Here is a 25,585-nt window from a genome sequence, read left to right as displayed (position 1 = left end):
AAGGCCCAGTGATGAGACAACACAGGAGCCTATGACCAAGGAGAAAAAGGAAGGTGCATGGACTTACGGCGACACGTGATTCACACATGAGGCCCCCAGAGAGCAGCTCTTGATTTAGCATTACGGCAAGTGAGTTATTCATGGATTATTTGTTCTCTGGTGCTTTGGTGGATGTTGATAATATACAGTAGTTGCATTAAAATGTGGCTTCACATTTATTGTTATAGCTACACAATATTCCAGGTTTTGTGTTACTCGTATCATTTATGATAAATGTTAGCATAAAGTGTTGTTACGCTTGTTATGATGTTAGTGCTGCTTGTACAGGTATATAAAAATGATTGCTGTCAAAGTTAAAGCATTAACTCATTGATTAATCACAAAAAAAAATTATCTCATTAATCATGTATTAACGCAGATAAATCACAATATGAATTTTTACCACAGATTATCCTCGGCCAGAGACGACCGAGTGAGCCGGAAACTGCAAGTTGACCAGCCTGGCGAGTGACGGCGTTTGGGGCTGGTGGGAGCGGCGCGGTCTTGCCCAGCTACGAACTCGAGTGGCGTGCAAGCTAGAGACCACAGAGTGAGTTAGGATGCTGTCAGGCAAAAAAGACGAGAACTGATTCCCAAGATGAAAGCTGCATGTGAGAGAGGAGATCTTGCCTTTTTAAGACATGACAAACTGATCATTCATCCCAGAGCCAGCACTCCAAAGTAGTGAAATGTAACTCAGTGTTATTTTAATTAAATTTTATTTTACTTTCTTTTATTGATTTTTTTTGTTGTTTATTTAAATGTTAATCAAACTACCCCAAAAAGGATTAATATTTGCACACTTGAATATTTGTAGTTTAAGGAATAAGATTCACAAAATAAGTATTATTCTGCATTAAAATGATATACATATAATGGCTATTTCTGAAACACACTTGGATAGCACAATAGCAGATTCAGAAGTATCAATAAAAATGCATAATGTTTATAGACTGGACAGAAATTGATTTGGAGGTGGCATTGCTTTTTTTTTTCCAGAAAAATAATATTCAGGAGAGATTTGTGTGTGGATCTTATTGAGGCTTTATGGCTTCAAATTCACATTCCATATCACAAACCCTTATTGATAGGTTGTTGGTATAGGCCACCTTGTTCAAATATTGAGTATTTAAACAACATATGCGACATGTTGCAGAACGCAACAGATAAAAATCCAGAAATATATTTTGCTGAAGATATGAATATCGACTGGTTCTCTGACCTCTAATTTGAAGAAGAAATTGAGAGATGCAACCACCGTATGTCATCTATCACAAATCATAAATGTGCCGACAAGAATTACCTTCAATGGTAATGTAACATTTTCATCTACCTGTATAGATCATTCATTTATTTACAAATACCGATGACAAATGTTCCAAACCAGTATCTGTGCCTGTTGGATTTAGTGATCACAATATTATTGCAATAACAATCAAAACAAAAGTTCCCAAATCTTGACCTAAATTCATATTTAAAAGAATTTATAAAACATTTTCTGACACAGACTTCATGAATGATGTACAAAAAGGTAATTGGCTAAATGTTCTGGATTCTACGCATGCAAAGCCTGCCTTAGTTGCTTTTATGACATTGTTTACTGAGATCTGTCATAAACACGCTCCAATTAAAAAGTTGTCTGTTCCGTCAGTTAGAGCCCCCCTGGAATAGATAATGATATGAGATGCAGTATAAAACGGAGAGATTTGCTGGGGGAAAAAACTGTTATTGTATCAAATAAAGCAGGGGATTGGTAAGATCATAGGTCATGGAGGAACAAAGTCACTAAAATGAATAGACAAAAGAAAAACTTTTACTATCAATTCAAAATCATAGATTGCAAAAATGATAGTAAAAATGATGGAAAACACTCAAAGAAGTTATAGGTATGGATAAAGTAGATAAAACACCTTGCCAAAGTTTTAATAATTATTTCATTAACAAAGTAAATAACTTAAGAATGCATATGACGACTGGGCCCAGTAATCTTTTAGATTATATCATTAAAAAAGAAATTATGGTGGATAAGGATTGTTGCTTTGAATTCAAAATGATTAATATGAATGACTTTGAAAAACTGATTTTATCATTGAAATGTGATAAAACCTGTGGTATTGGGGTTTAGATGGAAGATTATTACAACTTGCTTCCAGAACTGTGGTAGAGCCAATTTTCCATATATTTAAATAATGTTTTGATGAATGTGTGTTTGGGCGGCACGGTGGCTGACTGGTTAGCACGTCTGCCTCCCAGTGCAGAGGACGTGAAATCGAGTCCGGGCTTCGGCCTTCCTGGGTGGAGTTTGCATGTTCTCCCCGTGCTTGCGTGGGTTTTCTCCGGGTACTCCGGTTTCCCCGCGCATTCTAAAGACATGCATGTCAGGTTAATTGAACTCTCCAAGTTGTCCATAGGTGTGATTGTGAGTACAGTATGGTTGTTTGTCTCTGTGTGCCCTGCAATTGGCTGGCAACTAGTTCAGGGTGTACCCTGCCTACTGCCCGAAGCCAGCTGGGATAGGCTCCTGCAACCCCCGCAACCCTTGTGAGGACAAGCGGTTAAGAAAATGGATGGATGGATGGATGAATGTGTGTTTCCGCAGTTATGGAAAACAGCAACAGTAATTCCTCTACTTAAAACCAATAGAGAGCAGTTTTCAGGAACTAACAGTAGACCAATAAGTATTCCACCCGTTTTGAGTAAAATCTTCAGGGGAATATTATTTAAGCGGATTCAGCAGTATTTCTAAAACAACAGAATGAATACTGATTTCCAACATGCTTATAAGGCAGGATTTTCCACATGTACTGCTCTGGCATCTCTCACTGATGACTGGTTAAAATATATTGATAAGAAATTAATAGTAGGCACTTTACTGATAGATTTTAGTGCAGCTTTTGATATTATTGATCATGAATTATTATTGATGAAGCTTCCATCTTACAGGTTTAAACCTTATAGAAAGTTATTTGGCAAAGAAAAAACAATGTGTATTGTTTAATAGCACACTGTCAAACATTGTCACACTTGAAACTGGTATTTGGTAGTTGGCTTGGGCCTCTCCTTTATTCCTTCGTTGTTAATGATATGCCATTCATACAAAAAAAAAAATGAAGGTGTAATGATGTATGCAGATGATACCACCATGTATGTCGCAGCAGAAAATATTGGCACTGTAAATGGCTTGCTTCAAGATGAACTGGTTTCTAATTGGGTCAATGAAAATAAGTTAAAAGTTAATATTTTGAATACAAAGTGTATTGTTTTTATTACCAAACATGCCATAGGACTGAATCCTAGACTATGTCCGTCTATGAATGGGGCTGTCATAGAACAGGTGAGTTATTGTTGATGAAACTTTATCTTGGTCTTCTCATATCAATGACATTGTGTCTAAAATGAGCAGAAATACCTTAAATATTAGGAGGAGTACCTACTTATTATTGTTAAATGAAACTATAATTAAATTGTTAATTTAATCTTTAGTCTTGTGTCATTTGGACTACTGCCCAACAATTTGGTCTAGTGCATCAAAACAAGATCTTACGAAGCTTCAAATTATTCCGAATAGAGCGGCTCGTTTGGTCCTCCGTTGTTTAATTAGATGCAGAGTTGACAGCATGCGTGTCAGACTGTCTTGGATGATGGTGGATGATAGACTGGCATGTCGACTTGTTTTGTTTTTAAGAAATATCAACATTTCGGGTAAACCCGGCTTCTTGTTTTCACAACTGCTATCAGTCACTAAAAGGCACAATTATGACACCAGAGACCAGACAGGCCCTGCTTGTTATGGTTAAAACGCTAAGTTTAAAAAGCTAATTTAAAAAAGAAATAATTGTAAAAGAAATAATGAATGAGGTTATACAACTTTGTATATAAATGAATTATGTGATGAAATGTGAAAATTGGTAGTAAAGTGTGATTCTAGAATGTTAGCTGCAGGCTCTTTTCTGTTTGTTTATTTTATTTTATGTAAGCACTTGGGAATGTTGAGGTAAATGATGTTGATTATGTTGATTCTGATTTTGTAAAGAATTATGTTTTATTTGTAGTTCCCGTGAGGGACCTCAGGAAGAATCGTTTTCACCATTGTGAAAACTAATAGGGATCCCATTTTAAAAAATAAACAATAAACCTTTATCTTAACAGCGGATGGTTGCGTTAAAGGTAGCACAGGTTGTGTTGAACAATAAACGTAACTACATGCATAAAAGTAAAGCATTTAATATATGTTTGCATATGACATACAGAATATTTGTACATGTCAAACTACAGGGTTTTTTTTCCCATTATAAATTATGCAAGTAATTAACTGATTAGAAAAATTGTAGGATGAAAAAACATGTTGAAGACATCCTCATAACATTAAATGTCGAAAGAATTAACATATAACATGTGATCTTAAAAATCCTATTAAATTAAGAGATTAATCATGACATTAATCTTTTTTTTTTTATATATATATATAACTGTTTGACAGCTCTAATAAAAATACAGTGGTCCTCGCTACTTTGCGGTTCACTTATCTCAGATTCACTATACCGCGGATTTGTATTTGGGTCAAAAATTCATGAATTACGGGGTGACAATCAGTGGTATTTTAACTTTAACTTTATCTTGAGTTGTACCTCACTATTTTGCGTGTTTTTCAGAGATTATTACCCCACTCCACCTCCACCCCCCACCCATTTCGTGGAATGCCCACAAAAAGTGAGGGAACACTGTACACGGTGGATTCGCGTTTGTTGTTGTACTGGCCATCTTGTTATGTTTTTGTTGTGGTGATTTTTCTTTGATGTATACAGACTTTGGTCTTGTGTCAGTCCTGTCCTTCAAAAGTCTTGGTCTCGTCTTGGTTTCGATACTCTCTAGTCTCGATAATGTCTTGGTCTCTGTTGGTGTGGTCTTGACTACAACACTAGCACAAAGCAAGGACCATAAAGGCATGGTTGGAGGACTTTAAGAGCAATGCCATCAACTTCATCAAATACCTTTGGAATAAACAAGAACAGATATAGTAAAGTTACTCCCTTCTGTCTGTTGCAAGGCCATTTTCCGTATGTTGAATATGGTCTGGGGAGCACGAGGACAAAAATATCTCGGCCATACTAACATACAGTTTGACTTTGCTCCAGTTTGGGATTCAGCTTGTACTTTATGGAATATGGTCTGCTGATAATTTGCTCGCATGCACCCCCTCATGTTTTAGGCCATCTGGATCCATGGCGATGCCATGGCAGCCCTCCCAGCATCATCTCCCCTTCAGGGATGAAAATCATTAGCAGCTGAATGCAGGGACATTGGATGGATTCATCCAGTCAATAGCTGCTTGTGCCACCAGCAGCTATGGCAGGTCACCATTTTCCTCTTCAAAAAAAAATCTACTTTGTGGGTGATTGTGATGGGTAAATGGGATGGAGCAGCAGCTTATTTTCTTTGTTGATTGTGGGCCCCGTGTCAAAGAGTCTTGGTTGCCATTTGTGGGCTGAAAGTAATACTACAAGGATAAGGTGGTTTTTGCATTATTTGCTCATCATTGGCTCACTTAATCACTACTCAATCAGTTATTCAACAATTTTCCCAGTTGATTTTGTGATAAAAAAATGATTCCATTTTACTTCCGTTGCCTTTGTAGAAAACAAATTCCCTGTGCAACAGAGCTCTACAAAATGTTTACAAAGAAAATGGCAGGTAGGTACCGACTCTCATGCAGACTTACTCAAATCCCATTTTGGTGCACCATAAGCATCGCATGACTTTTTGACATTAACCGTGTCAACACCTGTGTTCCATGTGTATGAACATAACACATTTGTTCCTCCCTTCCTGTCAGCTGCGCTCTCCACCTGCCCTGAGCTTCAGTCCTTGCAGTGCCTTGACTAAAACAGTGCTGACAGCAAAGATGCTTTTGAGGAGGCTGCAAACTAGTCACCTTGTTTATGTAAAGTGTGACCCAGCTCCGTGAGATTGTGTAACTCACCAATGAAGTCAGTAAAAAGGTGGATTGCAACCTTATGCCCCGCTGACAACTGTCAGGAAATACAAATGGCTTTTGCTACCATTACCCACTATTTTTTTTCAAATGTTTTTTTTGTCTTCTTTTCTTAAATTTCAAACAATCCACAGAAGCTTGTAGATCTTGACACTTACAGACACCTCACCAGAAAATCTCATCATAAATCTACATAACCTACCAACAAAATACAATACATGCATAGTAGTTCGTACCAGATGTTGTCTCCTTTTTTTTTTTACCCCAAAGAGTGTAACACTGTTACAATTATTCACTACTTGACAAAATAACTCCTGATGAATTTTAATCAGTCAAAATTGTAAACAACAAATGTTCAGTCTTACTCTATTTTTGGCTTCGATGACACTGAAAGTGCTCCTGAGATTTGGCAGTTGTAATAGCTTGTGGATGATTCCCCTTGGTTTTGGGCTCAAGCTACAATTCCCTGCCCACCTTTTGTGCAGCAGTTGGTGTACGAACCAGAGACTGGGGGATTGTGTCGGTTTTCAAATGGAATGAGGAAAAAGAAGGTCACAAATGCTGCAAGGGGTAAAGTCGTACTAATGTGCAACCATCAATTGATTTTGTACTAACGTGAAACAGTAAAGGGAAGCAAGAATAGTGGAAAAGAAGGGCCAGCCAATTCAAGTACTTCAGATTTTGCTTCACTGATATGAAGGTGTTATCTCCAAATCTTGCAACACTATAACTATTATAACTTAAAATTTTAATTTTAAAGAAGGAGCAAACAATTTTTTTTAGACAGAAACAGCAGTTATATACTTGCAAGTGCAGATAAGAACAATGCGCTACAACATGTGGTATGCAGTAGATTGTGTCGAACTCAAGCTGTACAATAACAGACAAACTAGCCCAGTCACTCACTTCATCATCCTCACCCCCTCTCAGATCGATGCATGGTCCCTCTGCCACCCAAAGGTTTTCCTGTGGCTCCATGCTGGGACTCAGCCGAGAGAGAAATCATCACCTCCAAGCAATCAAATAAAATCTGCTTTTGCCTTGAAAAGCTCATGCTGGGATGTTTTGATACTTTAACTGCAGATATTATGAGAATGACTCATTAATTGAAAAGGGGGGAGGAAACCTCAAACAAACTACAGTTAGGTTTAGACATGAGGAGGACAATGACAGAATTGTTATGATCTGGAGACCGCCTTATTGGATTAAAAACAAAAGAATGAAAATGTGATTGATGACTTTAAGAGGCTTCACAAAAATCCAATGTTTACAATTTTAGGGAAGTATACAGTTTTCAGGGTGGTTAGAAAAATGAACATCATTTTAAGTATAGCCATCAATTGTATAGTTCTAATTAATATTCAATGTACTCTGCCTTCATCTCACATTTCAAAAACATGCATATTAGGTTATATTTAGTGAATGTTATGTACGTTATGTGACTGACTCGCAAACAGTCCAGGGTGAACCTCACCTGGCCAGAAGTGTAATCATAAAAAGACAAAAGCAGTAGTTGTGCTATAAACCCTGATCACAATGCACTCACTCATGTGAAAGAAACACAAAATGATCAGTTTCCAACGTGCCCATATTTGGAGGTGCTGACGTGGATAGTTTAATCATACAGTTACTTGTAAATAAGTCCACCAAAATAACACAAAATTACTCAGCCAGCTCCTCTCCAATTGGAGGCGCTTATCTGACATCACAAGGCCCTGCTGTCAAATTTCCCAATTTGAGGCACCTCTTGCCGCGCTACACCCTCCCTGCCACCAAGCAATGCTCCATTCCGTGGTCCCTGCCCTTCACCACACACGCAATGAATGAGTTTGACGACAGCACACTGCACCTTGCTAAATGCAGTGTGAAAAGGGCTTTACAGCTGGTCTCATCAGGGCTCACTGCAGCAAGTCACTCACATGATTTGTCTGGCACTGCCTTCATACTGGATGTCGTTCCTCATACAATGCAGCCATTTTTACCCACTTTGGGACTGGCACTGGCACTGGCACATGTTCCACTACAATAACCTATCTATCATGATGTGGTATGCTTTGGATCATGGACTGTTCTTTTTCTTCGCCATGCTTTTCAAAATACCATCATTGCGCAAAAAAAATAAATGTGGAGGTACTTTCTAAATCTAATCTAAACTGGAAATGCAAATTCCTCAGTCTTCTATTTTTCATATTTGTCAGTGTAGTTGGACTGCGTCACTTAAACCGACCTTACTCCTTCACTTGCATTTAAATCTTCTTGGATTTCGAATTGTTACCTCAAGTCAAATAGTTGCAAAATGCTAACTCAATACCTGATAGAAAATGCATGCATCAGCATTATTTGTCTTTAAGTAATAAGTATTGGAAAAATACCACACATGGCCAATTAAACACTTACAATCAATTGTCCCAATACTTTTGAGCCCAGGTAAATTGAGGTCCTGCGCATGAAATGACTGAACTTCAAAAATGATATGCCATATTTGTGTGAAACCTTTAAATTTAAGGTTAAAAAAAAAAATCACTACATCTTGTTATATTTGAAATCCTTCATGGTGGTGCACACCGTGCATCCATACAGAGTTTTACATGTACAAATTATGTTTGTTGAACTATACATTCAATGCGGAAATAACATAAGGCATATGAATTATTATAATTATGCCATGTGGGAGGAAATAGCTCAATTGCGAGCTATATTGTGAGTAGTCTAGTCTGTAGTGTCTGTGTAATTTACCATGACCTCTCTGAAGCAGCATGCATACGGCTTCATGACAATGCTGCACTCTTGAAGATAGACAGGAGACAGAATGATGGAGAAGGGCAAGATGAGGAAGGACATCGAGAGGAATTATTCAATGGCATTAAGATTTGTAGCACAGTAAGCTCCTCATTACCATAACTTCATAACTTTGCCGCTTCTCTCTGCATAATAGATTCTGATTGAGCCTTCCCGTGAATCACTGCACATTCTCTAATACCTCAGACTTTCTATTTGTTAAGAGATGATGAGCCGGAGAGTTGTGTGGGAGAGAGGCGGGAAATGAAAAAGAATTCCTTCCCTCCCACATATACAGTACACACACACACACACACTGTGCTTCACACATTTGGGGGGGCCATTGTGAGCTTTAATGGGAACGGCCTTGTTTCATATCTCAGAGGATGACCAGTCAAACCAATTAACATTCCAGTACAGTTTTTCTCCAGATGGAAAAAAGGAGGCAACACTCCCTTCCTTCCTCCCTTTTATACACACACAAACACAGATGAATCATTTGGGAAATAAGAAGTTTGTAGCAAGACTTTTTGGAGGCACAATTGACAGCAAACAAACAGCTGTTTGGCACTATTTCTTTTCTTCTCTTCTTTCCATTAACAGGTGTGTGGAGATGAGGAATAAAGAAATGTACTCACTAAGGCTTCTATTCATAATTGACTTTAAGACAAAGAAGCAGAGATGTGGATTTTATGTTTCAGGTAATGCAGTTGCATTTTGACTTGCGATATCAATATGAAGTATAAAATAAAATAAAAATCATCATCTAAAGACAAGCAACCAAACACATCCAAGGTGCTAAATGTAAATCATGAGAGATGTGGAATCTCTTGGTAGGACTCCGGTGAAGGAGCACTTCTGTATAAATAAATAAATTAACTAAATAAAAAATAATTAACTCTATTACTGCCAAGGACGTTAAATGACGTTTAGTAAAAACCTACGGAGGGCCGCCAAGGACGTTAAAAGACGTTCTCCATTTTATTTTTTATTTTTTTGGGAAACGGGTGGAGGAAAGCCTTGCCCAGCTGTGGTGAAAGTTTCAAGCAGATCTAGTTAACCTAATGACTATTTTTGGCCCCTAGATGGCAGCGATGACTCTCTTTTGACAAGATTGGGTAGGCGTCAGTAGAAGACGTGAGGCGGAGCTAGAGGGGACAATGGCTGGGGATGGGAAGCGAAAATGGCGACCGGTTGCAAGCAGCTCACGCTTGAGCTTTTTTTTCAAAGACGAAAAGCATCGACCAGTGCTAAAGAGCACATTGATGACGACGATGATCATCATCGATGATGAAGCTGGTGTCTTCAAGGTTGGAAGCGTTGACGCGGCAGTAGAAGACGTGAGGCGGAGCGATATGGCTGAGGAAGCGAACAATGGCGACCGGTTGCAAGCAGCTCATCGACCAATGCTAAAGAGCACAGTGATGACGACGATGATGATGATGGTGGCTCCGAGGTTGACGACGAAGTTGGAAGCGTTGACGCCGAAGTTGGAAGCGTTGACGCCGAAGTTGGAAGCGTTGACGCGGCGGCTATGACCACGTCATAAAGCCTCACCGGCCAGCGATGCTAACACCGGAAAACGCGGAGCACAACCGAGCACTTCTGCTCAGGCGGACGTTGAATCGGACGACGAAGAGTGCCCCGAGTCCAATGCATATTCATCGGAGGAGTGGGTACAGTCTGCTACTTGCTATTCCCCGGAAAAAAAGGCCGTCAAGAAAGGGGCAATCGCAGTGAAACGAATCTGTTGTGCAAATCCTGCTCCGTCTCCTTGCACGCAGGGGAGTGTTACAAAAAGAAAAACTGTATTTGAAACATCCACATAATTGTAAATAGTACCACAGTTGCACACATTTGTAAATAGTTTGCGAAATTGTTTTGTCAAATTGTTACACTGTTGAATGGAAATAAACATATTTTGCAATCTAAAAACACTTTTTCATTGTTGGTGGTAGTGTTTTACAGAAGTAAAGCACTATTTAGGTGTTTGTGGCATCATTCATGGACAAAAAGAAGTGTACAATTCACTATAGTGCATGAAATAACATCGTTTCACAAAAAGCTTGTTTTCTCCGTTTTTTTGTTTCAAAACATAGCATTTCGGTGAAACTAACCATTTTCTATTGTTGATTACTGAAAAACGGAATAAGGTAGAAACAAACTTGTTTTCTGATGAAAGATGAGAGTTCAATCTTTCATTTGGTAGTGTGTGTGTTTCCATAGTCCAAACACAACATTTTCTGTGGACCTTGTGCAGGGTTAGTTTTTCACTTAGATCGTTGGGGTGACAACCGGGGCCTCTCCCCGCTGGGCCTGGGGTTCGGGGATGCCGCCCGTCCTCCGGTGCCCCCATCTCCCCTTCTGCCCCTGGTGTTCCGTCCCTCCGCGCGGTGGGGTGGGCGCGGGTGCCCTCTCCGCTCCGCTGCCCGGCCCCCTCTTCGGCGCAGATGCCTGGGTGCGGTGTGTCCCCGGGGACTGGGGTCGGGGGCTGGGGGGCTGTCGGTTGGTGGGGGTGGGGGCGGGGTGGCGGCTTGGTTGGTGGGGGGGTGGTGTGGGGGGGGGTGCTGGGGTGGGGAGGGTGTCTGGGGATTTGGGGACCTGGGGGCGGTTGGGGCTGGGTTGGTGTGGGTGGCGGGGGTGGGGGGGGGGGCGGTTGGTCGTGGGGGGAGTGGGGGTTGTGGGCCGGTGGGGTGCCTGGTGGGCCTGCAGTGCCCCGTCCTGCTGCGTTGGGTTGGGGGCGCGGGCCGCGTTGGGGTGGGGGGCGCTTTTAACGGAATAACTCTGTTTTAAAACATAACCTATGTGAGTCAGTGTGCTGTTATGTTGACTAGACAATGCCGCTTGAATATTGACTGGCCTAACAGATGGTAGTGTGCCAAAAAGACCAAGATTGCCCTAATCGTGATTGGGGATGGAACTGCAGTTTGCAGCACATTTGAAAAATGAACGGATTGCATCTTGACACAAAACTCTGACCCAGCAGATTGTAGACTCAAGAAATAATAGAATGGCATATCAAAATCATCCATCCGTTTTCTAGATGGCTTACTCTGTTCAGGGTCGGAGGGAGCTGGAGCTCCATCCCAGTTAATTTTGAGCAAAAGATGGACTGGTCAGTCGCAGGGAACATTTGGAGACACACAACCATTCAAACTCACATTCACCGAGTAGGAAGTGAACTCTTTTTATACCTGAAGTCCTGAAGATGTACCATGACTTCATCAGCACTTCAGGCCAAATTCAAATGTTTCAAATTTGTGAGTTTACTGTGTTTTAGAAATGAGTTGTCATTTATTAATTTGAAGACAACATTTCTGAATATTTAATTTATTCAGAAACATTGCAAGTTTAAATGTGTATTTTAGGGGCAGTGACTACAGTGCCCAACAATGCAATTATCCTGCATTTCTTTACAATTATTTGTCACATCTGTTTTGTATGTGCTATTTCTCAAGAATTATTATGTAAAGAATATATTATGGGTTTGTTTATTTTTTCCTTTCACACGACTTACAAATTCATCATTTGTCCCACTGTGGTTGAAAACAGAGCAGAACCCCAGCCAGCTTGGAGGCAAACACAGGAAGGCGGTTTCCTCAAGTTGCCTCATTGCAGCATGAACAAAGCAATCCTATTTTTACAAAGCCACCATATATTCCCAATTTGTTTCCTTGGAATTCAAAATGGCAGTTCTTCACTGTTGAAATGTTTTTATATCTTTGGTAAACTCAAATGCAACACACCACTGCTATTTAGAATACCCACAAACTAAAATCCCTGAAGAACTTTTAGCTGTAACAATCTAAAGTGTTTTGCAGTCAATACTTGGTGGGTCTTGTTAACGTATTTCCTATCCAGAGAAAATAGAAAAGCAAGAAACAGATGATTTATGACGTTCCAACTGAAAGTCTGAAGTCATGACTCCTACACGCAACGTTGTGTCTACATTCCCACCCACTGCAACTGCTGGGGGTGGTGACCACGGGTTTGCAGTTTCCATCAGCAAGGCGTGAAGGACGGCCATCCGTGCTCGCCACAGAGGAGATTCCCAGATTAGTCACACTGGCTGCTCCCTGTCTACGGCAACACTCCGCTGCCTCACCCAAAACAATACTGTCAAGCTTCATTGAAAACACCATATGAATTTAAAGTTACTGTATGATGCACACATTCTACCTTACTGAGGATATACTGTAGAGAAAAAAAAACCTTCCCAGCATACCAAAAGGAAGTAAAAACTGAAAAAAAAAAATGTTTTGTTATCTTTCACCATGATTTTGAAGTGACTTCTTTTCAGGGGGCCTGGCTCACAATACTGTTCTAGTTCATTTCAAAAGGGGTAGATGTGGCTCTGAACCTCGCTGCATAAAATCCATCCATCCCCTTTCTAAACCGCTTGTCTTGCTCCAGATTGCAAGGAGCTGAAGGCTTCATTTAACTTTGGCCAAAAGGCAAACTACACTCAGGAGTGGTTGCCAATCAAGCAAAGGTAGGGCCGGACTGGGATTAATTTTCAGCCCTGGAGTTTTATGGCTCAGATCGACCCACTTTAATTCACAGTGTTTTATTGAAGATGTATATTTCATATATATTCATGTATCAATCTAAAATAGATTAAACATTCGATTAAGTAACCAACGTCAATAGTTATGTTGTATACGATCAAAAATGTAATAACTTACTAGATCACACTCAGTATCTCGGAACAATTATGAAAACATAACCACCTGTCATATTCTCTAAACATAAAGCCTAAATAAGGAGATAATAATGCAAGGTGCAATAAAAAATTAAGAGCTCAAATAATGAACTGTAATCACACTTCCTCATAACTTCTTTGTGCTGAAATTACTATTAGCAAGGGCAGGGTTTACAAAATTGGCTACAAAATGCAAAATTTTGTTTGAGTTACATTTAAAAACTAGTCATTTCTATATTTGTTTTCAATGTAGTTACTTTTTTTTTTTTTTTTGAGTCTGTTATCCTCAAAAAAATAATCCAAAAACAGATGTGGTGCCCCTGAAAGGTGCTCGAGGTTAGGGCAGGCGTTAAACTTGAGTTGCCCTCAATTAATTAAATAATCAATTGACCCGATTTATGCTACAAGTATGCTAAAAATGTAAATGTCTCAAATGTCTAAGAGCTTTATAATCATTTTAAGGAAACACTGAATTCAATGTGAGAATTTATTCAGTGACTTTTTCTTGTTACATTTTGACTTTAAGCTCTCAATATTACATTTGTGATTTTTTTTTTCAGTGTGGTAGCCTTTTTGCGTACTTTACAATTAGACAACAACAAAAATCTAAACATTTTCTCTAAAAAAATTTAATCCAAAACAGCATCTTGTTTTAGTCCTTATTTACATTTTTTCCCAATCCTTCCTGCATCCAAACTCCAATGCCACAGTACATGCATGACAACTAGAACACAGAAATTAAAATTAAACATTAGCACCAGCTCTAAACCATCCAACCACAAGTACTGCAAAATGATATAGACTCATTCAAGCATGTGATTGTCCAAGTTCCTCGAAACCCCTGCAAACACTTTATTGGTGTGGTTAGACTCATTACTGTAGTAAATTAGATGAGATGAACTCAAAGCCTCTATCACTACAACCTAACTTCTTAAAAGGACCGCAAATTAGACTGGACTGGAGTTGACTGCATAGCAGCAAACGTTTTTGGCCCACCTTTCTCAACCAATTCAAAAAGCTGTGTCTGCTGCCCAAAGGGGAGCTGCTCTCCTTGGTGTAACTGCACGATGCACGTAGCAAAGTGCTATTTGCCGGCTTATTAATATGCTGTCATTGCTCCAGCACATTCTGACATTGAATGAGCCCAAATGCGTAATAAGCAATATTTGAGAGAGTCAATGACAAAAAAGCAATTCAGATGTAATATGGTCATTTAGGGTTAAAAGTGAGTGGATAAAGAGGGAAAATTATGTTGTAAAAAATATAGCTCCATCTTATTGCGGAGATAACAGCACATTTGGTGAGAAAGCTAGCTTTGTGGTCATGATCACACTTGCATCAAGACTGAGACCTGAGCAACATTAATGTCATCTTCAGTCGACAGCTAGTGGCAAAATGGCCACCTCTTGAGATGGATAAAAACGGCTGGATTTTGCTGCTTAAGTCATATTCCACAAATGTAATATTAATCAGAATGTCATGTTTAGACTAGTGAGGTCACATATAACATATTATTGTCAAGAAATGTTTAAGGTTGACTTCCACTTTAATAGTCCAACATTCTGTAGGATTCAGCCCATTTAACTGGACACTCCACCTTCAATAATAAACATGGAAACATTTGTCATTAAGATCATGTACCGGATCACATAACATGCATCCAGCATGTGTTATGCAATTTTTGTGTTAGTTATCTAGCATGCAAGCTACAGTATTTGACCAAATAACCTGTAGGTTTATTAGGAATGATCTACAATTTAAGATTTGTCACAACCATGTATAAACTAATTAAAGAAAACAAAGTCACACAATTTTCCATCCATCCATCCCCTGCACCGTTTATTTCAAGTGACTTTGGACAATTGGACCAGTCGGAGCACACAATTTTCCATTAACCCAATACGGTACATAGAATAAATAAAACCGGACTAATTAAGCATTTGCATCAATATATCAATATAACATGAAAGCAATATTCATTATTGTTCAAGATCCAAATGTTTATTTGATGTGCATAGTAAAAACACAAAGGAAGCACTGAGGAATGAAATTCTTACTTTGATAGTCTCCCCCCATTTAGAAAAGAAAAAAAAAACATTAAAAAAGAGCAATTCTAAATGAGTGAATATGAATACTGAAAGAAAGGGGGCCTAGGGAGTGTGCATACGAACAATTATCAAACACTGAAAATTACAAAATAAAAGAGCATGTACGGTATTAAAGTTCAGCATTAGTAATTGTTTAAAAATCAGTACACTACGTGCAAAGATGCAGGAATTCAACTATTAAGTATTGCACAATGTAAACATTGGACAGGATTACAAAAAGAAAAATATTGTTTAACGGATTTTAAAGTCATCTGTTTTGGAATCTGTTGGCGTGTGGGAAGAAGCTCTTTTCTAGCGACACTCCTGTTGCTTCTACCAGATAGAAGTTTGAAAAGTGTGTGTTGTGGATGTGTGCTGTCATGGCTAATGGCTGCCATCCATACATGTGGTTTCATGGTGTGAAGGCTATTCCGCAGATGCGTTGTGCAGTTTTAATGGCACACTGGAGAGCTTTCCTGTCCTGTTTGGTATATTTCCCATACCGTGATGGAGTTTGTCAGGATGATCTCCACTTATTGTTGGTACTACAACTTGAAAGTCATCCTTGAAATGTAGCTATTTTCAGATGGCTGTTTATAAACTGAATGTATACGACCCAAAATTTCCTCAGCAATAGCCATGACAAGTTTGTGACATAATGATTTTTCCTAAGGATCTTTATTATTAACTCATTCACTGCCATTTACAGCTATAGACGTCAAAAAATTCCTTTTAACTATTTCTATTAGTTTAACATTTTTCCCACTTTTGTTAACAGGAGTATGAAAATCTAGATTTTTTTTTATTGTATTAGAACAGATATAAAATTTGTGATTAATTGTGAGTTAACTAGTGAAGTAATGCGATTAATTACGATTAAAAATGGTAATCTCCTGACGCCCCTATTTTTTCTTAAAAAATAAATAAAAATACAGATTATTAAAAATTTGAAAAAAATAATTACAATTATTTAATTTATTTATTATATAAGAAAAGATTATTAAAAATTAGGGGTGTCAGGTGATTAAATTTTTTAAATCATAATTAATCGCATGACTTTACTAGTTAACTCACGAATAATTTACAAATTTTATATCTGTTCTATATGTACAAAAAAAATTCTAGGTTTTCATACTCTTGTTAAAAAAAAGTGGGAAAAAATGTTAAACTAATAGAAATAGTTAAAATGAATTTATGACGTCTATAGCCATCAATGGCAGTGAATGAGTTAATGATATTAGAATTACTATGCCAAAGCAGAAAAGTAGGAACGTTTGTTAAGTAAGCCTTTGAGTGGTCAAATGAGCGCTCAAGCTCGGGTAGGTCTTTTTAGTCCATGCAATGCCTGCACACAAGCATAATTGGCCCCTTGCCAGCAGATTAATATGCATTCCCATACTATTAGAATGGCTTTTCATCACGAAGCTCAAGAGAGTTAATTAAACTGTGGGACACTTTGCAAAGGCACGGATTTAAGGTTCAAACAACCTTGATTAGAGAGGAGGACAGACCCTTGGATGGATAGCGCCCCTCTTCAGTGCACTTCACCTTGCTGACTAACATTTATCACTCAGTCATGTGTGCAAGACGTACCTGTTGCATAGTATGTAAAGCTAAAACAGATTCTTCATCCATCCATTTTCTTAACCGCTTGTCCTCACAAGGGTCACGGGGGGGGGGGGGGGTTGCTGGAGCCTATCCCAGCTGGCAGGGTACACCCTGTACTGGTTGCCAGCCAATCGCAGGGCACACAGAGACAAACCACCATTCACACTCACAACCACACCTATGGACAATTTGGAGTGTTCAATTAGCTTGCCAAGCATGTCTTTGGAATGTGGGAGGAAACCGGAGTACCCGCAGAAAACCCACGCAAGCACAGGGAGAACATGCAAACTCCACCCAGGAAGGCCGAAGCCCGGACTCGATCTCATGTCCTCTGCACTGGGAGGCGGACGTGCTAACCAGTCGGCCACCGTGCCGCCCCTCTAGATTCCATTCAATGATAATAGTACAAAACTGCATTCATTGTGTTATATTGCATGTGTAAAAATGTCTTATTAGGAGTGTCCAATTAACCTAACTTGCATGTTTATGGCCTGTGGGAAGAAGCTCAATCTCCCAAAGAGGGAGTAATCCACCACAAGGACGACAGGTGTCTGATGCGCTGAATGATTCCTGCTAGAATTATGGGGCATTCAAGGAGCTTTTCAAAGTGTGGTTTGACCTCTCTTAAAGCCAATTTGTTGTCAGTCAATCTACCGTTGGACACTTATTCTCATCTTGATCAAACATAAAAGCAAGGACTGCACGATTGCAAGCAATGAAGCAGCTACTTGTTGTTTTATCTCCGCAGTCCTGCCTTTTAGTGGAATAGTATAGACAAGGAACCAAGTGAGGGAGTATCGTAGCTTGGGCGAAGTGTTGGAGATAAAGTGATCTCCAGACACAGTGTCAGAGTCTGGTTCTCCTCACAATAATGTGTTGCAAGATTTATAATTTCCCCCTCATGCCAAACCCTAAAGTGATTATCTCAGCCAAGGCCAGTCCTCTTCATTGAGCTGCACAGAAGCATATCCAGTGATGTAGTGCGGCCCCCACAAAGAGCCAGCAAAAGTAGTTCATTCCCAGAAAACCACAAAGGAAACAAGACATGACCTGAAGTTGCGATTCACTTAATCAACTGTCAAACTATTTAAGTACGCTTCATTTTAGCTGCCACAAACAAGATAATTCTCCAAAGCAAAAAGGGACAGCAAACTTTAGCAACTCTGTGTTCTTGTAAAATAACTACGGGGAGTCCTATTGTCCAAGGCACTAAAGAGGAGGCAGACCATTAGTCAGGCTACCACAAATTAGTTGAACTTCAGCTCCTAGCTCCCGGGTTACCAAACTGGTTGTTAGGTGGTAACCAGACAATATTTTTCAAAAACAAATACTTTCGGAAGAACAGCAAGGATGTTTAGGAATTCTACGCAATATCCCTAATTTCAACAGAGACATCTTAGCTCACTGTGTGTACAGTTTTGTTTAGTGATGGAAATAGAGGCTATCATAGCAAAATTTGCATCATTGAATCAACAAGTTTATAAGGAAAGACTCAATCACAATCTCAAGGTTCGCACTCAGTCACAATGACAACATTTATTGTAGTATGTACTTAGTGACTTAAAAAAAAGAAGTTTTTTTTTAAATGTCATAGCCAAACATGCATTAATTTGTTTTAAGTTATTTAACAAGAATCATTTTTATTAGGATTGGGCGAGTACCGATACTCGGGAATGGATACCGAAGGTATCAGGTACTAGTGGAAGCTGACGATACAAGCGACTGATACTTAAAGCAAAAATATATATATCTTGGTCCTCCTCGGGAATAGTGCCATATTGCGGCAGTTTATCACATTGGCTAATCATCTTCTACATCAGAAAGAAAGGTCTTTGTTAACAATATTTTGTCACTGTGTTTTTATGCTAAACGTTATGCAGTACTGTATATCAAAAGTACTAGAGGAATTTCCACTTCCTGCCCTATGATAACATGCACGCTAGGAAGGTGAGCATGATTGATTGTCTTTATGTGTACTTGAGTAGAATCAAGTCAAGGATGGGAGAGGCTCCAGCTCTGACATTTTTCTGACATTTTCAGAGATTGAAGTTGACATGAGTAGCGATGTACAAGTCAATTTTGGTGACGGATCAGAGCATTATTTGTGTCATTAAGTGACATTGAGCTATTGTACATTTACAGTTTAAGCACAACTATAATTCAGTCCATTTAAAAAACACACACACACACACACGTTTGGTTGGGTAGAGAAAGTACAAAGTACTCACCTTAGCCTGAGGTGAAAGGCACATACAAATATCAGAGCAGGAGCACATTTATCAGAGCAGGATCACACTCCACCTGTCAGGCAGAGACTTAACATAAGTCTGCCTTCAAAGAAGATAAGCACTTTATCAATGCACTCAAGATAACAGGAACCTCAGCACATACCTTAGTCTGGTTTCAAATTTAAGGCTATAGATCTAAACTAGGGTGCAGCAGTATATTCAATAATTTGACGATAGTATTGAGAACACTCTCTTGTCACTTGAAACACTACCAGTACAAATATAAATAACATTGACCAACAGTTACATAAAATTGTGTCTGCTCTGAGGATGTTTGAGGACTCTCAAACCAAATGCAAATAATATAAAATAAGGCACAACAGGTCAAATGAAAGCCATTTATGATGCAAACTACAACCACAATATTGAGACATTGTCAAATGGAAAGCTCTGTCATTCAAAACTAAGTACTGAAAAAAAATGGATACATTTCATTTGGCGGTGCAAGGGTGTGTCACAAAGTTACCAAAAGTTGTCATGTCAAAGTCTGCCTTTTAAAGAACTGAAGAAAGTTTCAATCACTTGGGAGGCTGCAAGTGAAAAGTGGAAAGCATCTTTCACTCTAATGCACACTGTGAATCATGTTTATGTAACAGAATGATCTTTTAGTTGTTTTTTTAAAGGGTAATAATACCAGAGAGGCAAACGTTTCAACAATGGCATATTGGCCATGACAATTGTGATTCGTATCTCAGATTAACCTGTCAAAAAAGCATCCATGTTAAAGTGTAAAACAGGCTTGGGGAGTAACAGAATCAGATAGCAAAAAAATTGTAACTATTCCATTACAGTTACAGGAAAAAAACATGTAATCAGATTACAGGTACATTTATTAAAAAATGGGGATTACTTCGAGGGATTACAATTTCTACGATGAGAGAGTGCGAAAGAGGGCGAGAGAGAGAGACAGAGAGAGAGAGAGAGAGAGAGAGAGAGAGAGAGAGAGAGAGAGCGTGCACGCCCGCGCGAGTGGGACCGTTGCGACATGTCGGGGAGGTGGGAACGAACGAACTGACTAGTCGTGTCCTCCACACGCGGGCAGTTTGAAAAGAGCTTCACGGACGGGACGAGGAAATGGCGACCGGTATTCACTGGAATTTACTCGGAGCAAAAATTTGAGCTAAGAGTCCAGCGGCATGCTACGCGCTGTAGCTTCTTGCTAGCTAGCCCGCTAGCCTACAACCATAATGCGAGTTACACCTTCCAAACAAATCTTCCTCCCACCAATTCACTATTTAAACATCATACACAACATATACACGCTAAACTTGTGACTGGGATATCAAACTGTGAGGTGTGGTTGCTTTCAGTGACAGTTCGAAAACAGCATATGGCCTTCAGTCAATCAATCAATAGCCTACATGCTTTTTAATTACACTAGGATTTTTGCTATTTAGGCTGACCGGGTCCCTATCACCCGCAAATAGCAGGGGCACATTGTAAAGAATATATATTGTGGTGATATTTATTTTTATTTTGTCTTCATGAGCATGCTCAATATTGGAGTAATCCAGTTACATTACTTTAATAGTATGGTACTTGGATTACGTTACTAACTAAATTTTTTAGCAGGTAACTTGGAACTGTAATGGATTACATTTTAAAAGTAACCCTCCCAACCCTGTTTATAAACAAGCAGGGCACATGATGGTGTTTTTAACTGGCTTCCTCAACAACAGAATGGACTGGCACAGCCTTTTCCCATTAATACAATGTATGGGAGGCAAGTGGATGGAGTGGATACACTCAAGAGTATGATCGATTGAAAAGCAATTTGCCTTTCTGTTTAATAAAGCAGAACCTGCTGGCTGATGGTCCAGATTAGGGGCGGGTATACCATGAGAGCAGTGAGATTGGTCGAGGATGCGCGTCAAGCTGTCACTGTGCAATACCGCCTTGTCTGACCAACTGACTTTCACGCATGGCTGACACGACTAACACTGGACAACCCCCACCCAAAATGATATACTTGCTCGCCAGCTACTAAAACAGTCCAGCTTTTAGATCTCCTGCTGTCTGTGATTTGACTCTCATTGTCGGTGTTTTGAATCATTACAACTCAGACCTGATCAACCAGTTGCCCATGCCTGGTCCAAAACCCATACAGGTCCCACTTTTTGTCACACCTTGGTGGGCACCTTGGAAGTGACCATGCTGACACGTTATTTAATATCACAGATGAGTCGAGAAAGTTGAAAACAGAGGCAAAAAGCCGTCAATGAACACTCAGGGGATGAATGACTTCCATTGCACAAACTGTGAGACATGAACTCCAATTTTCTCTGTCTTGGTTGAATACATGGGTCAATCTGCAGCTAATGTATAGTGTGTGCACATGCACCACTACAATTTGGTTAAATTTTTTCATTTAATTATATGCTCCTGATTTAGCGCTCCTGGAAAGGGGGTGGGGGGGGGGCAGGAAGTACACTCATTATATTATTCATGGAACACTATTTGCGATTGCAGCCGCCAAATTGCCAGTTCTCGTGAGTCTATAAAAATAAGAGACTATCAAATTGGGATTGCTGGAGTTCAGCCCAGGTTTCCGAACATGATGCTGTATAATATCTCCTCACCCGCTGAGAACAAGAGGCATTGGTGAAGATGGGATGCAGGAAGGGCAGGCAGGACCATATGGACTACGGCTGCACCGTTGGGTAATGGTGGCCTTGCAAGCAGTAATGCGGTACAAGGACAATCTAAATAGATTTAAAAAAAAATGTTAAATGATTATTACATACAATTTTAATGCGACAGAAATAAATGTGCCTCTGTTGTTTTGTGTCATATTTTCAAGGTTCGGGTTTATTTATCACTTTCTCATGGCTGTTATAAGGAATCACATAGATGCAGGATTTGCAGGAAACATAAACAAAGCATAAAGGTAAACACCATTTTATCTCCAGAGGATATTCTGTTTCCATAGGAACACAGGTAATGACGGTGGCGCAGACAGGCAGGCTAGAATCACTGCTGTGGTTTTTCTTCTCAGATCATTTGAGGGAATGGATTCCCAGACTCAGAAATCTTTAGCTACGATACAACCAGTCATGACAGTTTGTATGTTTTTTCAAGGCTGGGAGACTTACAGGACCAATAATTTTCCTTTAGCACCACCATGAGGATGACATTAGAGCTACTTTTATTGTAGCGCCTCATTGTCATTAATGACACATATTCACTCTGGCTAGTGAGGCCAAACCCTATCACTTTGCATTGATATATGCGAGCATCTTCACATTTTGTAGTAAAATAATTTATTAGTGTTAGTGCTGAAGGTTTTCAGAAAGCTTTTTTTTTGGTGTGTTCCCCGATTAGTAGCATCCATATACATACATATAAAGTGGTATAGCATCTTCTAAAAATAAACATTAAAAACTTAAATAATTAGTTTTGACTACCGGATGTTTTGAATAATATTTTCCTCTTGATAGTGGTTTTATTTCTAAAGTCAAACAGGGACGGGGATTTAATAAGCCATGACTTCAATCAGTCAGCCTTTTTTCTTTTCGAATGTAAATGAGATGTGGTTGGTAAAGTCTGTTGTAATAACATGTCCGAAAGAAAAATCTTATTTACAATGTCCTATGCATTCCTACTAGTCAAAATATGGCATTCTGATCAATATGGGGTTTGTGGAATATGCATTAAGCAGCAAAATCCACCCTTTATGTCAATCTCAGAGGGGCGGGCCATTGTGTCACTTGCTGACGATTGACAATTACATCACAGTGTCGCAAGGCTAAGGTAACAATTGATGACGGTCAGATTGGAAAGGAAATAGCATGTTGTAGTGTGCGGGTTGTATGTACAGTATTCGAATAAATATTGGCCTCTAATGGATACAATTGAACAGTCTTACTCAAGGTGAATGTGTTTTTTCAAACCCAGCTTCCTGTAAAGATGCATTTTCTACAATGTTTGTCCTGTTGTTGACTCATCATTAAAAGATTGCCACTAGCAAAGAAGAGCCACACCTTATACAGCTGTATGGGCTACTAGATCTTTATTTGGAAAAGAGTAACTTGCTCAGTGACCTTGCTGAAGGTTGATCAGCGATCCCCTGAGTTTACTGCAAATGGGATCAAGTGATAGAAGGGGGAGTGCATGCGGCTTTGCTTATGTTTTGGTGGGGGATGGGGGTGTCTTACTGGATTTCAGTCGCAACAGGAGTTGGCAACCATCTGGAGAGGAGCAAAAACCCATAAGACATCCTGTTACCTCATCTGCCATTCAGAGCAGATAGTGGGCTTCTGTTCTCCTGAATATTATTAACACCGGGGCACTTCAACCAAAATCCATTTCTGAATACATTTTTCTCTAAAACAATTCAATTGAGACACTAACAAAAAAAGCGATTAAAGGTGCTTAGAGCGGTGCTTCATGAAATTACATGATTTTCATTCTAGATGATTCTGCTGTAAGGGTCTTATGCGGATGAACTATTATCTAATCACATTTTAAACAGGTAGGTCAAATTTTGATTTTCAAACTTGTTTCCCCTGATTCATCTGGAAGAAGAATATTTGTACTTAGTGCTGCACATAGATTATCGGCGCCGATATTGGGCATTTAGACGAATATCAGTATCTGCCTTTTTTCCAAATCTGACGGACGATAAAAGGTAAAGCAAAAACCCTTTTAATCTCAGGGAACAATTATTTAAATTTTCAGTTAACTTCATAAGAGATGCTGCTGACCCTGGGAACCTTCTGAACCTTTTGTTTCTGTTCGACATTAAAACAAAGAAATGTGTTTCCAATTTCCATTTAACTTTTTAAAACATACTGATAACCTTGGAGCGCCCTGGACATGTTTTTTTTATTATTTTTTTTATTTAAAATTAAATATATTGTCTAAGATTTATTTTTATTTTTTTAACGTGTACAGAAGAAAATTCAATAAGCTTTATTTTTTTTAATTATGACATTACAACAAAGTCAAGATTGGCATTTGTATTCAAAAAGAAATTGACGAATATCCCCCCCCTTTTTTTTTTTTTACTGAAAATGAATATCGGCTTCAAATATCGGTTATCGGCCTCCTTGACTACTAATAATCCGCATCAGTATCAGCCCTGAAAAAAACATATTGGTTTATCTCTAATTTATAATTATATATATATATATATATATTTATATATATATAATTCTCCAGCTAAAAGTAATGCTCAGTTAATCAGCAATATACTTACCGTAATTTCTACAGGGTAAGTCAACACAAATTTTTTCCATCCGCACTAGTCTAAACACGGAACTCTGATTAATGTTGTATTTGATGAGTTAAGCAGCAAAATTGACCCATTTTTATCCAACTCTGCGGCGGCTATTTTGTCAATTGCTGTCGACTTAAAATGACATCACAGTTGCTCAGGGCTCAATTAATGACCAATCACGGCTCAACTATTTTCTGAGCAACTGTGATGTCATTTTCAGTCAACCAATTACAGCTCACCTGTTTTCTGAAGCTAAGCCGCGATTGGTTGTTAGCTGAGCTATGAGCAACTGTGATGTCATTTTAAGTCGACAGCAAGTGGCAAAATGGCCACCTGATGAGATAGATATCAACGGGTGGATGGATACTGCTGCTTAACTCATACTCCACAAACACAATATTAATCAGAATGCCGTGTTTAGACTAGTAGGGGCACATATAACATATTATTGTGAAGAAAATTACTGGGTTGACTTCTCTTGTTAAAAAGCAATCACTTTGGGGAATTAGCATCAACACTACAGGTAAATACAGAATTGAGAGAAGCTCAGCAGAAATTCACAGCTCTCTCTAGTCTGGAACAACAAATATGTCATACAATATATGCCAAGTGTGCTTCCTACAATAAAAGGGGGGAAACAATTAGAGAAATGGAGAAGCTGATTCAACACTGCTATGAAAACTGGAACACAGCAGCATTCACTAAAAAACCATTCAGACGGACTTAACGTGGCGTGGAATCTAGCCCACACTAACACTCGAAAATGCCTAAACAAAAATCCATTGCATTGTTCTGGACTCTTTATGCACACACGCATGCATGCGCGCCGTGGAATCAATAGCCGGGTATACAAGGAGACTTTTTTTTGTCATT

The 25,585-nt window shown here is 39.1% G+C and overlaps 1 protein-coding gene across 5 annotated transcripts in view; it reads right to left on the bottom strand.

The window, feature by feature from the left end:
• The window catches only part of arvcfb (ARVCF delta catenin family member b), a 201,064-nt gene that overhangs the window by 142,546 nt on the left and 32,933 nt on the right, over positions 1 to 25,585 (bottom strand). Inside the window, exon 2 of one of the 5 annotated variants that reach the window (XM_077560509.1) lies at positions 19,435 to 19,507. The exons of the other annotated variants lie outside the window; for them this stretch is intronic. The gene's annotated coding sequence lies outside the window, so the exon portion shown is untranslated. The remainder of the gene's footprint in view (positions 1 to 19,434; positions 19,508 to 25,585) is intronic. 5 annotated transcript variants of the gene reach the window in all.

Source organism: Vanacampus margaritifer, chromosome 3 (assembly GCF_051991255.1).
Source record: "Vanacampus margaritifer isolate UIUO_Vmar chromosome 3, RoL_Vmar_1.0, whole genome shotgun sequence".
Taxonomy (NCBI): Eukaryota; Metazoa; Chordata; class Actinopteri; order Syngnathiformes; family Syngnathidae; genus Vanacampus; species Vanacampus margaritifer.
This window is presented reverse-complemented; position numbering and strand designations above follow the sequence as displayed.